Source organism: Panthera tigris, chromosome E2 (genome assembly GCF_018350195.1).
Source record: "Panthera tigris isolate Pti1 chromosome E2, P.tigris_Pti1_mat1.1, whole genome shotgun sequence".
NCBI lineage: Eukaryota > Metazoa > Chordata > Mammalia > Carnivora > Felidae > Panthera > Panthera tigris.
Genome location: NC_056674.1, coordinates 38,308,833 through 38,322,581, shown reverse-complemented (window position 1 = coordinate 38,322,581; position 13,749 = coordinate 38,308,833). Strand labels below are relative to the sequence as shown.

The 13,749-nt window shown below is 38.0% G+C and overlaps 1 long non-coding RNA gene and 1 pseudogene across 1 annotated transcript; one reads left to right on the top strand and one right to left on the bottom strand.

Moving 5' to 3' along the window:
• Nucleotides 1-502: 502 nt before the first annotated feature.
• Nucleotides 503-3,740, bottom strand: LOC122234133. Its single transcript, XR_006211886.1, has 3 exons — nucleotides 3,688-3,740; nucleotides 3,083-3,121; nucleotides 503-674 (listed from the first exon to the last, which is right to left on the bottom strand). It is a non-coding gene; the product is annotated as an uncharacterized LOC122234133 (long non-coding RNA).
• A 1,922-nt stretch (nucleotides 3,741-5,662) lies between these two features.
• Nucleotides 5,663-5,890, top strand: LOC122234000 (annotated as a pseudogene).
• Nucleotides 5,891-13,749: the final 7,859 nt, after the last annotated feature.

Sequence of the window (13,749 nt, the reverse complement as noted above, 5' to 3'; positions counted from 1 at the left end):
CAGAGCCAACCAGCTTTTCTGCATTGTTCCTGCAGGAATATGGGGCAGGCTGCTCCATTCCTCTTTGCCATTTCGTTTGGTGAATCCTCACTCAAACCTCAAACTACGTTCAAGCATAATTTCTCTTTACAGTCGTCTGTGATCTGCCCAGACAAGATAAGAAATCGCCTCTTTCTTGCAGCTCTAACATCTGTAAATCTTTCTAGTAGAGTAGGTAAAGTGTTTGTGCACAACTATTTAATTGTCTGTCTCTTATGATCATTTCTAGTATCGTTTCCACTACTTTCACTCACTCTCCTTGAGTTATTTCATCTGCCTTCATTGCTTCAGTTGTCATTTATACTATGATGGATTCCACATCTGTATCTCTAGCGTAATGCATTCTCTAGATCTTGAGGCTGGTAATGTGAATTAGTCAGGATTCTCAGAGAAACAGAATAGTAGAAAGAGAACAATATATGAAGAGATTTATTCTAATATTGGCTTGTGGAGTATAGAGTATAGAGAGAACTGAGGTGTCCCATACTCTGCTTTCTGCAATGGAGAGACCCAGGAAAGCATTTGGCATAGTTTGAAGACTTGAGAGTCAAAGAGCCAATGTTATTTTCCAGTCAGAGTCTGAAGGCCTGAGATCCAGGAGCACCTAGGTCAGGAGAAGATGGACGTCACAACTCCTTCAATCAAGCAGAGGACAAATCAACCTTCTTGTTGTATTCAGGCCTGAAGATTGAGTGATGATTATGGACATTGGTGAGGAACATCAGCTTTCCTCAGTCCATTAATTCAAATGCTAATCTCTTTCAGAAACACCCTCACAGACACATCCAGGAATGATATTTAGCCCGATTCTCTGGGCGTTCCTTGGCCCAGACAAGTTGTTACATAAAATTAACCATCACACAACCACGCACCTACTTGGGAATATTTAATGGCAATATATTTATATATGTTGCTGCATTTCAAACCATCCCAAACTTTAGTGGCATAAAGGAACCATTATATTAAAAAAATTTTTTTGAAGTTTATTTATTTTGAGAGAGACAGAGACAGTGTGTGTGTGAGGGGGTGGGGGTGGAGAGAGAGAGAGAGAGAGAGAGAGAGAGAGAGAATATGAATATCAAGTAGGCTCCATGTTGCCAGCACAGAGCCCAACACAGGGCTTGAATCCATGAAACTATGAGATCATGACCTGAGCCGAAACCAAGGGTTGGATGCTTAACCATCTGAGCCACCCAGGTATCCCATAAAGCAACCATCTTAGCGTGCTTATGATTTTGTGGTTTAGGACCCAGGCAGAGCATGGGGGAGGTGTCTTATCTGTGCTCCATAGTGACTGGAATCCTCAACTAGGGTGACGCAAATTTCCAGAGACAGCTTGCTTTGATAAACTGAGTCTATGTTTGGGACTTCATTTCTGACTGTCAGCTGGATTACTTGGTTATTTTTATTATCTTTGCTGTGTTTGGAATACACAAGTCGGCTTCTTTGCTCACCTATCCAGTACATACAAAAGGATGCCTGTAACAGTCGCTCAACTACATTTTTCTTTAACTTTGTGAATATTTTGCTGGGGGTTAAAAGTTTTATTTTAGAACACAAGTTCTTATTGCTTTATGATTCCTCTCAATTGTCCTAAAAAAATCAACAGTCTTTCTTTAGTTCATTTTTCTCTTGTCATATTTTAACATAGTGAGCTTGAAGAAGCCAATTGCCATGTTTTAATGTTTTGCCTATAAATTTCCTAGCCAGATCCGTGAGTCAATTGGGCACTCTTTCTCTTTTCCATATTTTCTCAGGCTACAGTGTTGCCAAACATTCTGCTATTACATAGGTAGTGTCTCTCGTTTTTCTTTTTCTTTCTTCCTTTTTTTTCCCTCCAGTCTCCAGAAACTTTTCCCTCATTGTCTTTCAGGACCTCCTCAACAGGCTTCTTAAGAAAATTCTGGCCTCCATCCACCATTTTAAAGTCAGTGCCACAAGTTGTAAATTTTTATTGTAGTGTCCTATCACTCCCAGATAACTGAGTTTTGTTACAGTTAACTATTGCTGTGTTACAAGATATTCCACATTTAGTGCATAAAGGAATGACTGTTTTGTTACACTGGTTACTTTGTTTTGATTAAGAATTTGGGTAGTACACCATAGGGATGGATTTTCTCTGTTGTGCTCTTACTTGGACCCTAAGCTGGAATAGCTCAATTAGTTGGAAGTGGGTAAGACAACTTGATAAAATTCTCAATCCTTTAAAGTTACAACTTCAGCACATTCTTTGGTCTCCATTTATATTCTCTCTAACTAGTTAGAGATCCCCTTCCATCTCATTATATATGCATAGATTTTCCCCTGATATCCTGGAATTCCTTTTAATAGCATTACTTATTTTATGGGAGAGAAAGAAAAAAAAAGACAACTTTGACTTGCTTCTCTATCTCATAAAACTAAATTCTCTGTGAAAGGAGAGAGAATGTCATTCTTGTTTACCATCATATCTTCACCACAATACATTGTTACATGTCAGGTACTCAATAAATACTTAATGAATTTTGAAGCCATCAATTGTTTTTTAGTTCCCACTGGAAAACAGAATTATCTTAGTGGCAGTTCATCTCAGTGACATAGTTGTATGTTTGTCCAGATCTAAACATACACAGAATTTATCCAGGATACATTAAGACAAGTTAGCTAGAGGGAAAGCCAAGTCATGATTTATAGTGAGGAGACAAATGTTTTAATGAGTAAGACAGTACTCAGAATATAATCTGAAAGGCATTGCAAAGCCAGAGAGAATGAATCACAATTTCAAAAGGTGGGATGAAAGTGACATTGCCAAAAAACAGAAACAGAACAAAACACTGAAGCTAATGGGTTGGTTTGGATAGATGCATTACGCCATCTGGTTTTACTTGAGGAAAGGAGCTTCACAGATATGACAACTTAAAGGAGTGTTTTAGACTATGAATTAATTGGAGGCTATGATGAACAACCTAGCATTTCCAGTATCCTCTCTTCCATGCAAAAATCTTGGTAAGTGAGCACCTAGGAAGTTACCCATTGGTCTCTGAGAGCACTTACTAAAACTCACCTGGGATTTATACTGGTGTTGGGATATAGTTGGAAATGGCTAGGAGGAAAGACATTAAAAGAAGTCAAAGAAGGCCATCAGCGAGGAAAAATAATGAACAATGATATTTAGGTAAAGTCTCAGCCATTGCTATTTTCCCATAATTATTAAGACATTTATATTTAATCAGTACTAAATTTCAAGAAAAGGGTATCTGATAATTATAAAATTGGACTCGGGTCTGCTGGACACAGAAAGTTCCTTTGTCAACAGTGATATGAAAGGAAAACTGTATAATCTCTTGGTTTTAGATTCTGTGTCTTTTGCTCAAATACTTTAACATGCACTCTAATGTAGTAGACACCCTTAAACCTGAGTCCTTATGTGGAAAAGCTCTCCTGATTCACCTATGGCACCTCTGCTCATTTTAAACCTTGTGTTAGAACTTATGCAGTGGTCAGTCTCTACACCATGAGTGAGGTGGGCTCATTTCCCTAGGCATAGACTAAACTACTGAATTAACATATATTCTGTCATTATGTTGACTAAAAAATGGTGTCATCCTCAATATTCTAGCTCATTACTTAGGCTGTCTATAGTAAAAATTAAGTGAAAAAGGGACTTACTGGAAACTGTGGGATAGCAGAGATTTCTTCAATCAGAATCTCTTCATATTTCCTCCAAAAAAACATACCATTGACAGGAAAGATCAAATAAAATAATACATCACCCATACTTGACACATAACTACAGTACAGAGAATTCTACAGTCCTCAAGTGATAATAATTAAGAAAATACATATAAAACACCAGCAAATTTAGCTCCACACTTCATACTGAAACAGAGCCAGTTAGAGACTATAAAATAGGAGAAGCTAGCCTATGTCCGCCACTATAGAACACTGACATAAGTCACCTTAAGAGTTAAAAAGGGGGGCGGGGAAGAGTTCTACACTGAAAGGGGAAATAAGAACACACCTGATCAGTGGGTCGTGATACTTGATATTGTGAAGTTAAAAGAAAGTAGCTATAAAATGTGTCCAAAGAACAGAAGAACAGTATCAGGAAGAATTGGGTTTGGGAGCCAGAGGCTTATTTGCAAACTTGGTGGTGAGGAGAGAGAGAAAGAAAGAGAGAGAGGGAAAAGGGCAGAAGGAGAGAGGAAACCACAAAATCAGAAGAAATACTAGCTTCTCCTCCAAAGAGTGTTATTTCTTAATGGTCCATACTTCACTGTGCCAAAAGAGACACTTTTAAACTGAGAAACCTAGTGAGTTACTCAAACTCCACTCTGTGAGTATAAAATCACCTGTTATTACTTGTGCAGGATAATATAAAACACTTGAAAATGAATAAAGGCTGTCTAATCAGATATACTGTGTAAATTTAGTATAAGAACATTGACTACTAGAAAATATTTCAGTTGATGATAAATCACCTCCCTAAAAATATTCCACCTCAAAACAGAAGTAAACTATACCATAATATGTCAAATTGAACTAAATATCTTTCAGTATGTCTTTACAGTAGAAAGAAAACAACCTCAAGTCACAGATTTATAGACTCAGAAATGGACAAAAAAAGAAAGATGCAAAATGAAAATTAACCAAATGTAGAAAACAAAAATTAAAGACAGAGAAAAATACGTAACAATTTATAACTAAAGAAAAATCACAATCATGCCTGTTTTCCAATAGAAACAACTGAAAATTTCACAAAAGAAATTAGATGAAATTAGCTAAAGCAACCAAATAGTGATGGAGGTAAAAGATTGTTGGGATGGGGTGCTTGGGTGGCTCAGTCAGTCGAGCAACCTACTTTGGCTCAGGTCATGATCTCACCACTCTTGGGTTCAAGCCCTGCATCAGGCTCTCTGCTCACAGCTCAGAGCCTGGAACCTGCTTCAGATTTTGTGTCTCTGTGTCTCCCTCTCTCTCTGCCCCTCCCCCTCTTGCACTCTGTCTCTTTCTTTCTCTCTCAAAAATGAATAAAAACACAAAAAAGATTGCTGAGGATGATCCATCCTTGAAGAAGAAAAAACAAAACTGTAGATGAGAACTAATATTTAAAGCTGTAATCCAAGAAAATTTGGGAGTTGCAAAAGCAGATCTGAATATGTATATTTAAAAGTATACTGTGTATGTGGAAAAATTGATCTGGAATTATCAACTCTGAGAGATAACCTAGCAAAACTATCAGACTCAAGAAATTCTAAGTAGCTGAGGTAATGGGAACCATAAAAGAAATTTGAAATTCCAGAAGTTATATTCTCATTAAAAAAAGGTAGAAAAAAGGCAAAAAAGCAAACACAGCCCCACAAAACTCATCCCTTTAGCATAATTAGAGCACAGAGAACTTCAGTTACCTAGAATATATAGAAAAAACAAGGACATAGAGATTGGTATGAGAGGCTACTACTGTCCAAATCTTGGACAACTTGTCATCAACAATAATATATAGCAATGTTCAAAATTACTTACCCAAAATGTTCAGTTCTTTCAAGGGAAGGTTTAACTGCCAGGAGACAAATATTGGCAGTCTCTTTCATTTCCATCCCTTTGCTTCCTGCAGGTCACATGCTCTCCTGCAGGCTTTGTAGTTATGCCTCATAACCTTGAGGAAATCAAGAACTTTCTGCTCACAGCCAGGAGAAAGGATGCCAAATCTGTCAAGGTCAAGTAAATAGGATAATGTGAAATTTAAAGCTTGATGCAGTAGAAATTTTATATTGTGTTTATCACAGACAAAAAGAAAGCAGAGAATCTGAGGCACTCTCTGCTCCAAGTTTTGGCAGTGAAGGAGCAAGGAGCAGAAATGAACCAGACATAGTGATTTGAACTGTGTTAATTTTTTAAATAGAAGGAAGGAAGGGAGGGAGGGAGGGAGGAAGAAAGGAAGAAAGAGGGAAGAGAAGGAGGAAGGGAGGTGAAAATGAGTAAACTTTTCTCAGGGATAAGAATGCGAGCTAGTAACTGTATAAGGGATGATAAAATTTTTAAAATCATCATTGTGCAATTGCCAATGTAATAATTATGTAGGCAATGATTATCAGTGTTATATGCTTAAATGAAATCTTTTTGGGAAAGAGAATATTTATAATCTTCCACTGTATAGCCTCATACTAAACCCCCTTAATTGTAAACTCTTCAAACTATCACACCATAGTATAACCTTTAATTGTGAAAGATATCTTTCCGTATCTTTGAAGGGAAAGATCTGTCAGACACCACCTGAATCACGTGATTTGTAAAACTAATAGTGAGAAAAGTTGATGTCATCTTGTACATTTTTGGCCAAAATTTGGGGCTCTACGTTTTGAAAATGATGAAACCAGCACAAGAATTTCAAAAATAAAGAAAACAAGTCTTAGTTGAGATCTCAAAGACAAACTTAAGCTCTTCTAGTTATGAAACTATTAAGCATTGGCCAGACCAATGTAAAGACTTTGAGAAGGTCTCTACTAGGAAGTTGTCTACTACTGATCCTCAGATGGTCTCCCATGGGCTATAATGTAGATACTTGAAAATCTTCGTGACCATCATTCCTAATTAGCTTAAGTAGCATAAACCTCTGTCTAGACAAAGATTACAAGAAAATATTACTTAAAAAAAGTAATGTTTATTTATTTTCGAAAGAGAGAGAGACAGAGACAAGCAGGGAAGGAGCAGAGAGAGTGGGAGACACAGAATCCAAAGCAGGTTTCAGGCTCTGAGCTGTCAGTACAGAGCCTGACATGGGGCTTGAGCCCACAGATGGCGAGATCATGACCTGAGCCAAAGTTAGACATTTAGCCATCTGAGCCATCCAGGTGCTCCTAAGAAAATATCACTTAACTAATATTTATGCCTAGTGGATTTCCCCTGCCTCCCCTCAGATCCCGAGCCTCAAGAAAACAAGGGTGATGGTTTTATTCTCTATCTTTTACCATTATCACTGACTAAATTCCCTGGATCCATGCATTTACTCAATCACTGTGGATATGAATTGAATTCTAATTAATAGATAACACACACACACACCCTAACAGAATTAGGAGATACTAAGCACAGATCACATATTTAATCTCCCTCCAATTTTATTTTCTCCAAAGTACTTCTGGAGAAGTATTTTCTCTGCACTTCATCTTTAATCTCAGTCAATATATAAGTAATTTCTTAATCTTCTTTAAGACATGACAATTCTATGTGGTAAAGAATTTCTTTTTTTTTCCTTTTTTTAAATTAAATCTATTTTTTATAATTTACATCCAAGTTAGTTAGCACATGGTGCAACAATGATTTCAGGAATAGATTCCTTAAGCCCCTTACCCATTTAGCCCATCCCCCCTCCAACAACCCCTCCAAAAACCCTCTATTTGTTCTCCATATTTAAGAGTCTCTTATGTTTTGTCCCCCTCCCTGTTTTTATATTATTTTTGCTTCCCTTCACTTATATTCATCTGTTTTGTATCTTAAAGTGCTCATATGAGTGAAGTCCTATGATATTTGTCTTTCTCTAATTTCACTTAGCATAATACCCTCTAGTTCCATCCACGTAGCTCCAAATGGCAAGTTTTGCTGATTGTTTCCTTTGCTGTGCAGAGGCCTTTTATTTTGATGAGGTCCCAGTAGTTCATTTTTGCCTTTGTTTCCCTTGCGTCTGGAGACATGTCAAGTAAGAATTTGCTGCGGCCAAGGTCAAAGAGGTTTTTGCCTGCTTTGTCCTCAAGGATTTTGATGGCTTCCTGTGTTACATTGAGGTCTTTCATCCGTTTTGAGTTTATTTTTGTGTATGGTATAAGAAAGTGGTCCAGGTTCATTCTTCTGCATGTCGCTGTCCAGTTTTCCCAGCACCATTTGCTGAAGAGGCCGTCTTTATTCCATTGGATATTCTCTCCTGTTTTGTCAAAGATGAGTTGGCCATACGTTTGTGGGTCCATTTCTGGGTTCTCTGTTCTGTTCCATTGATCTGAGTGTCTGCTTTTGTGCCAGTACCATATTGTCTTGATGATTACAGCTTTGTAACACAGCTTGAAGTCCGGGATTGTGATGCCTCCAGCTTCGGTTTTCTTTTTAAAGATTTCTTTGGCTATTCGGGGTCTTTTCTGGTTCCATACAAAATTCAGGATTGTTAATTCTAGCTCTGTGAAGAATTCTGGTGCTATTTTGATAGGTATTGCATTGAATATGTAGATTGCTTTGGGTAGTATTGACATTTTAACAATATTTGTTCTTCCTATCCAGGGGCATGGAATCTTTTTCCATTTTTTTTGTGTCTTCTTCAATTTCTTTCATACACTTTCTATACTTTTCAGGGTATAGATTTTTCACCTCTTTGGTTAGATTTATTCCTAGGTATTTTATGGGTTTTGGTGCAATTATAAATGGGATCAATTCCTTGATTTCATTTCTGTTGCTTCATTGTTGGTGTGTAGGCATACAACCAATTTGTGTGCATTGATTTTATATCCTGCAACTTTGCTGAATTCATGGGTCAGTTCTAGCAGTTTTTTTGGTGGAATCTTTCGTGTTTTCCATATAGAATATTGTGTCATCTGCAAAGAGTGAAAATTTGACCTCCTCCTGGCTGACTTGGATGCCTTTTATTGCTGTGTGTTGTCTGATTGCTGAGACTAAGATTTCCAATACTGTGTTGACTAACAGTGGCAAGAGGGGACGTCCCTATCTTGTTCCTGACCTTAGGGAGAAAGCTCTCATTTTTTCCCCATTGAGGATGTTATTAGCATTGTGTCATTAGTATATGGCTTTTATAATCTCGAGGTATGATCCTTCTATCCCTACTTTATTGAGGGCTTTTATCAAGAAAGGATGCTGTATTTTGTCAAATGCTTTATCTGCATCTATTGAGAGGATCATGTGGTTCTTGTCCTTTCTTTTATTGATGTGATGAATCACATTAATTGTTTTGCAGATATTGAACCAGCCCTTCATCCCAGGTATAAATCCCACTGGGTCGTGGTGTATAATTTTTTTAATGTATGGTTGGATCTGGTTGGCTCTTATCCTCTTGAGGATTTTTGCATCCATGTTCATCAGGGAAATTGGTCTATTGTTCTCCTTTTTAGTGGGGTCTCTGTCTGGTTTTGGAATCAAGGTAATGCTGGGTTCATAGAAAGAGTCTGGAAGTTTTCCTTCCATTTCTATTTTTTGGAACAGCTTCAAGAGAAAAGGTATTAACTTTTCTTTAGATGTTTGGTAGAATTCCCCTGGAAAGCCATCCAGCCTTGGAATCTTGTTTTTTGGGAGATTTTCGATTACTAATTCAATTTCTTTACTGGTTATGTGTCTGTTCAAATTTTCTATTTCTTCCTGTTTCAGTTTTAGTAGTTTATATGTTTCTGGGAATTTGTCCATTTCTTCCAGATTGCCCATTTTATTGGCATATAATTGCCCATAATATTCTCTTATTATTGCTTTTATTTCTGCTGTGTTGGTTGTGATCTCTTCTCTTTCATTCTTGATTTTGTTTATTTGGGTCTTTTCCTTTTTCTTTTTGATAAAACTGGCTACAGGTTTATCAATTTTGTTAACTCTTTCGAAGAACCAGCTTCTGGTTTCATTGATCTACTCTTTTTTGGTTTCAACAGCATTAATTTCTGCTCTCATCTTTATTATTTCCTGTCTTCTGGTTTGGGGTTTTATTTGCTGTTCTTTTTCCAGTTCTTTAAGGTGTGAGGTTAGGTTGTGTATCTGAGATCTTTCTTCCTTCTTTAGGAAGGCCTGGATTGCTATGTACTTCCCTCTTATGACTGCCTTTGCTTCATCCCAGAGGTTTTGGGCTGTGGTGTTATTATTTTCATTGGCTTCCATGTACTTTTTAATTTCTTCTTTAAGTTATTGGTTAGTCCATTCATTCTTTAATAGGATGTTCTTTAGTTTCCAAGTATTTGTTATCTTTCCAAATTTTTCTCTTGTGGTTGATTTTGAGTTTATAGCATTGTGGTCTGAAAATATGATCTCGATCTTTTGTACTTGTTGAAGGCTGATTTGTGTCCCAGTATGTGATCTATTCTGGAGAACGTTCCATCTTTACTGGAGAAGAACGTATATTACACTGCTTTAGGATGAAATGTTCTGAATATATCTGTTAAGTCCATCTGGTCCAATGTGTCATTCAAAGCCATTGTTTCCTTGTTGATTTTTTGATTAGATGATCTGTCTGTTTCTGTGAGTAGGGATTTGGAATCTACTATTATGGTATTACTATCGATGAGTTTCTTTATGTTTGTAATCAATTTTTCTATATATTTGGGTGCTACCACATTTGGACCATAAATGTTTACAATTGTTAGGTCTTCTTGGTGGATAGACCTCTTTATTATGATATAATGCCCTTCTTCATCTCTTGTTGTAGTTTTTATTTTATAATCTAGATTATCTGACATAAGAATGGCTACTCCAGCATTCTTTTGTCAATGATTAGCATGATAGTTTTTCATCCCTTTACTTTCAATCTGAAGGTGTCTTTAGATCTAAAGTGGGTCTCTGGTAAATAACATATAGTTGGATTGTGTTTTTGTCCATTCTGTTACCCTATGTCTTTTGATTGGAGCATTTAGTCCATTGACAATTAGAATGAGTACTGAAAGATGAATGTATTGCTAATATGTTTCTTATAGAGTTGCAGTTTCTGGTGGTATTCTCTGGTCCTTTCTTGTCTTTGTTGCTTTTGGTCTTTTTTTTTTTCTTTTTTCTTTTTTCTTTTTCATTTTTGTTTCATCTTTTCTCCCCTCAGAGAGTCCCCCTTAAAACTTCTTGCAGGGCTGGTTTGGTGGTCATGAACTCCTTTAATTTTTGTTTGTCTGGGAAACTTTTAATCTCTCCTTCTATTTTGAATGACAGCTTTGCTGGATAAAGAATTCTTGGCTGCATATTTTTCATTTTAATTTTTTTAATGTTTACGAGAACAAAGGGGAGGGGCAGAGAGAGAGGGACACACAGAATCCGAAGCAGGCTCCAGGCTCTGAGCTGTCAGCACAGAGCCCGATGTGGGGCTCGAACCCATGACCCATGAAATCATGACCTGAGCCGAAGCCGGACACTCAACTGACTGAGCCACCCAGGTGCCCTGGCTGCATGTTTTTCTGATTTAGCCCATTGAATATAGCCTGCCACTCCTTTCTGGCCTGTCATGTTTCTGTGGATAGGTCTGCTGCAAACCTGATCTGTCTTCCCTTGTAGATTAAGGACTTTTTTTTTCCATTGCTGCTTTCATGATTCTTTCCTTGCCTGAGTATTTTGTGAATTTGACTATGATATGCCTTGTTGATAGTCGGTTTTTGTTGAATCTAATGGGAGTCCTCTGTGCTTCCTGGATTTTGCTGTGTCTTTTCCCAGATTAGGAGAGTTTTCTACTATGATTTGCTCATATAACCCTCTACCCCTTTTTATCTCCCTCATCTTCTGGGACCCCTATGATTCTGATTTGTTCTTTTTTAATGAGTCATTGATTAAATCATGCTCTTTTGCCTTAGTCTCCCTCTTTTTTCTGCTTCATTAGTCTCCATATGTTTGTCCTCTATATTGCTGATTTGTTGCTCTGCCTCATCCATCTTTGCCGCCATGGCATCCATTCAAGATTGCAGCTCAGTTATACCATTTTTTTTTTCATCCTGAGTAGCTTTTACTTCCTTATCTACATACAAAGGGATTCTAATCTATTTTCGACCCCAGCTAGTATTCTTAATTTCATGATTCTAAATTCTGGTTCAGGCATCTTGCTTGTATCTGTGTGGATTAAGTCCCTGGTTGTCATTTCTTCCTGCTCACTCTTTTGAGGTGAATTCCTCCTTTTCATCATTTTGAAGGAAGGAAATGAATTAATAAAGTAAAGAAAAATTAAAATGAAAAACTGAAATTAAATAAAAACTTAAAATTAAAACAAAACATACAAAAACGAAATCAAATAAGTGATGCTAGATCCTAGGTGTGTTTTGGTCTGGTTGTTGAAAGGAGCTTGATAGATTAGAGTAAAAAAGGGAAAAAGAGAAGAAAGAAAAAGAAAGAAAACAAAAGGAAAACATTTGAAATTTGAAAAAATGAATACAATGAAATAGAATAAAATTAAATGATGGAAGAAAAATAGAATTTCAAAAAATTTACAGAAAAGTAAGAAATATAGTAGAAGAAAAATTAAAAAATATTTTTAATAAAAATTAAAAATAAAGATAATTTTTTCTCTTTCTGCATTTAACAAAAAGAAAACAAAAAAGAAAAAGAAAAAAATAAAATTGAATACATAGACCAGCAAACAGACTGAAATACGATTGAAATTACATCAGTTTCCCCTACAAGTCAAACTATGAAACACTTTATAGTCCATAAACTCAGCAGAGAGATTTGTGGTGTTTTTGAAGAGCGAGGTTGGCCCAGTTCAGCGGGTCTTAGTGTAATGGCTCCATTGTCCACTAGATGGTGCTGCTTAGTTTAGTGGAGTGAATTGTCGTTGGGCTTGTAGGTGTATATGCACATGCACGGGAGGGGTGAAAATGGTGTCACCCAGCTACCCAGTCTCTAGTATTGGAACTCTCTGCTCTCCCCAACCAGCACTTGTGCACCCGTCCTTTGTCTCCGGCTTCTGTCCACTCCCTGTTTTTACACTGTCCGTGACCCAGGCATCAGGTTACCAGGCGGCACTTCCGTCCTGAGTTTTACCTCAGATGCGGCTGTGTTTCCTGACCCCTCACTTCTGAAGGACTACGGCTTTGACCTGCTCAGATCCTCTGGGGGAGGGTCTCACCAAGCAGTGGCTGGGTGCTGGCCCCACCCAGGAATATTCACAGAATCATGCTGCTGCTGATGCCCAGAGACTGTGGCTGGGTGCCAGCCCACCCCAGAAAATGTTCACACCATCGCATAGCAGCAGTATTTCAGGGATTATGAAAAATCACAACACACACCTGGCACCAGGCTTCACCCTTAAGGACCTTGTTCCAGTGCCAGAAGATGTGGTTGTTGTCCGTGGTCTGCTGGCACCTTTGCCTGTTGGGGCGGGCGGGGGGGGGGGGCACACAGCCTCTACCTCATGTCCTCCCAGCGGAGGAACCGCCATTCCCCATATGGCCCGAGGACTGCCCCGACATCACTGTGCTCCTGGGGATTCGCCCTTTCCACCAGAGCACTGTGAGGTATCAGCTGCAGAGTTTCAGACTCTGTGCTCCCCCTCTTTATAGCCTTAATGGAATTGAAACCCTCTCCTTTCTCCTTTACCTTTTTAGTTTAGTCCCTGTGGCTGTTTCCACTTGGCCACTTTCTCTCCAGCTGCTTTTAGGGGGGGGTGCTTTTCCCTTATTCTTCCCCCCCCCCATCTCCATCCTCTCTCCACAAGCAAAAACAGCTCTGTGGCTTCTCTCTCCCCCAGTTTACCTCTCCACGCCATGTACCTGCTGAGTTCTGTGGTTCAGGTTGTGTGGATTGTTGTGTTAATCCTCAGATCAGTATTCTAGGTGTTCAGGATGGTTTAGTGTTGATCTGACTGTATTTCATGGATGCGACATGCAAAAAAAAACCTTCCATGTTGTTCTGCCATCTTGGCTCCCTCTTTTTTTTCTATATTAACTATATACTACAATACGAATGTTTTATTTTTTAGATTTAAAAAAAATGTAAAAATAAATAAATGTAGCTGAGGAGGGACTCCTGGGTGGCCCAGTCAGTTAAATGTTCGACTCTTGATCTTAGCTCTGGTCT